Raw genomic sequence first — 2843 nt, 5'->3', positions numbered from 1 at the left:
GGATTGGAGACCCCTCAGACAAGCTGTGGGTCCCCAAGTCCTGTGGTGTGACCTCAAGGACACCTTCCACAGGGACTGGAGACCCCTCAGACAAGCTGCGGGTCCCAAGTCCCGTGGTGTGGCCTCAAGGGCACCTTCCACAGGGAGTGATGATGCCTCGGAGAAGCTCCGGGTCACCAACTCCCGTGGCTTGGCCTCGAGGGCACCTTCCACCAGGAGTGGTGGTGCCTCGGAGAAGCTCCGGGTCACCGACTCCTGTGGTCTGGCCTCGAGGGATCTTGATAAAAGAAGAAGAATCCTCGGAAATGCTTCGGGTCAGTAAGGAACGAGTTGGCTGCGAGGGGACTCCTCACAGCACCGCTCTGTCCCGTCCTGTCCAGACGCGTGCTCCGAGCACAGTGGCGTGGCCGTGTTGCCCGCCAACAACTATATCAGGATGTGTCACAAAGGGCCCTTGGACACACTGCCCCATCCCATGCCATTGGCAATGACCACCGTGTCACAAAGGGCCCTGTGACACACTGCCATGTGCCCGGGGGCCTCCCCTATCCCTGCCAACCTGCCCCAGGTTGCAAGGAATCCATTCCCTGAGGTGTCTGAGACAGCTGCATGTGGACTTTAGGAACGGCTCCAAAAAGGAGCAAACACTCCCCTCCTGTGCCTGCTCACGGCAGCAGAAGGAGCACCCTCGGCTGCCGATGCAGCCACAGTGGGAAGGGCACGGGGCCTCCACAGAAGCTGTCATGGCCTCCTTGGGAGAAGTTCTGGCTGGTGGCCATCACAAACACACGGAGTGTGACAGAGAAGCAAACGTGGGCAAGGGCATGAATGCTGCTCTGACCCCTTTGGCCAGGGCTGCACCGAAATTGGCAGGTGTGGCAAGTTCCTGCTGAAGGAGACCTGCCACTGCCCCAAGTCCTTACAGGGGTTTCTCCATGGAAGTGATAACCTGCAGCACAAAAAATATCTTTGCTTTGAAGGCACAGGAGAATCTGGCATTTAATAATCCTAAATTTTGAAAACATTACTTCCCATTACTCAACATAGGGAGTTGAAAGAAGTTGCAAACTTCCCAATGTAACTTCATTGGGAGGACCCGAGAACATCACATATTTGTAATTTTTGCTTCCTCTCTCATACCTGCAACTCATTTGCCTTCACATGGTCCATGGAGAGTCAGTTTCAAAAAATGAACAGAGGCACCAAAACTGGGTGTTGTTTGGTTTGCAAACCGTTTTCTATTAAGGGATAAGAATAGACTCTTTCTAGTAAGGGATAAAAGCTCTCAAGGAACAAAGTTCCCTCAGTGTTACAAAAGCACCTCAAACAAGTGAGGATCTTGCTAAAACACTAATCCTCCTCCGGTGCAGATAACTAACTGGCCAGGAAAGCCTTTGAAGAGGTCTAAGCAAAGTAAAATCTGTATTGGGTGACTGGGAGTTTAGAGAGTGAGTGCTCCAGCCTTTCTAAGTCCTTCCACCTCATCCTATGGACGCTCATGAGGGTGCTTTAAAGTTCAGGCTGACTTGAAACCTTGCCTGCAGCCATGAGCGAGCCCTGGTGAAGTCTTCTAAGACCTATGGGTTTTCCTTGGTGGTCAGGGTGGATTCTCTCCCAGGACTGACTCTCAGAGGCCTGGTCTTTCCCCACCAGCCCTGGATGGGACCTGGGTGCTTTGGGAGGTGGCTCCTGCTGTGCCCAGTTTGGGCTGGCTGGCAGTGGTTCCATTCCAGGAGGTCCCATGTCACTGAGCTCTTCCACCCCTTGCAGTGTTAGTAGGTGATCCTGGTGGCCATGCGTTTGCTCTGCTGTACCAGCTCAGCTAAGGCAGAGTGTCATCTATGAAGTTGTATCACTGTGGCCACTGTGGTTTCAGCTGAGCTGCATCAGTAAGAGGGGCTTCTAGTCCTGTTGAGCACCAGCACAGAGTACACATGGCAGATGTGGTGGGGGATGCAGATTACTGTGTTCAGCTTGTGGGTGAGGAGCAGAATCAGCTCAGATGAGGCTGATGTGGTTATACATGCACAGTTTGGATCCAAATCCATGTTCTTCCACTTATGGGCCTGGAAAACAACAGCAGGTGACTTTGGGAGGATACTGGACATAGGACCAACAAAGCCCCATGGAGGACTTTGTTTTTTATCTTCAAAGGTGTGTTTCTCCCCACAGGGGATGTCCATGGCAAAATTCCCTGTGCTTCCATGGGGAGTGCCCCGGAGTGGAGGATAATTTTCATGTGCTTTGCCTGCTGCTGCCAAAACCACCTCTTCCAGGTGACAGGCCCAGCCTTTAAGAGGGGGTGCCCCACTGCCCATGTGGCACATAGGAATCTCTAGTACCATGGTGCCAGGGCTGGCTCTCTTCAGATTAACATTCATGAGGGTGCTGGTAAGGTCCTGAGCATCCCTGGTCTGAAGCATTGATGGCCCTGGCAGAGGGCCAGCTGCAAGTGGAATAAACCCTTTCCTCAGGGACTAATTGCTGGTGGCCAGTCCAGTCCATGGTACAGCAAGTAAGGCTTAGTGATGAAACCAGGCTGCCTGTGCCAGGGCTGCCAGCTGGGGGGAGAGGGCTGAGTACTGCCAAAAGACATCTGGTGCAATATTCCTGGGAAGTGTGGCAGAGGCACACTTTTTGTGGGACCAGTCAGGCTTGGTTTCAGCAGGGATAACTCACAAGACTGATCTGAACAAGTTACTGGTCCACGTGCCCCACTGAGTAGCAAGTGCTGAGGGTGTTTTGGGGCACCCAGCCATGGTTAGCAGCTGGTTTCCCCTTGAGTGGATTTGCTCTGGTTTGAACTTCTCCCAGGCTGCTCTTGGAAGATCACCAAGCGAAGA

The sequence above is a fragment of the Neopelma chrysocephalum genome, unplaced genomic scaffold (assembly GCF_003984885.1).
Source record: "Neopelma chrysocephalum unplaced genomic scaffold, ASM398488v2 Primary Assembly neopelma1_24, whole genome shotgun sequence".
In the NCBI taxonomy this organism is placed as follows: domain Eukaryota; kingdom Metazoa; phylum Chordata; class Aves; order Passeriformes; family Pipridae; genus Neopelma; species Neopelma chrysocephalum.
Note: the sequence above shows the minus strand (reverse complement) of the source record.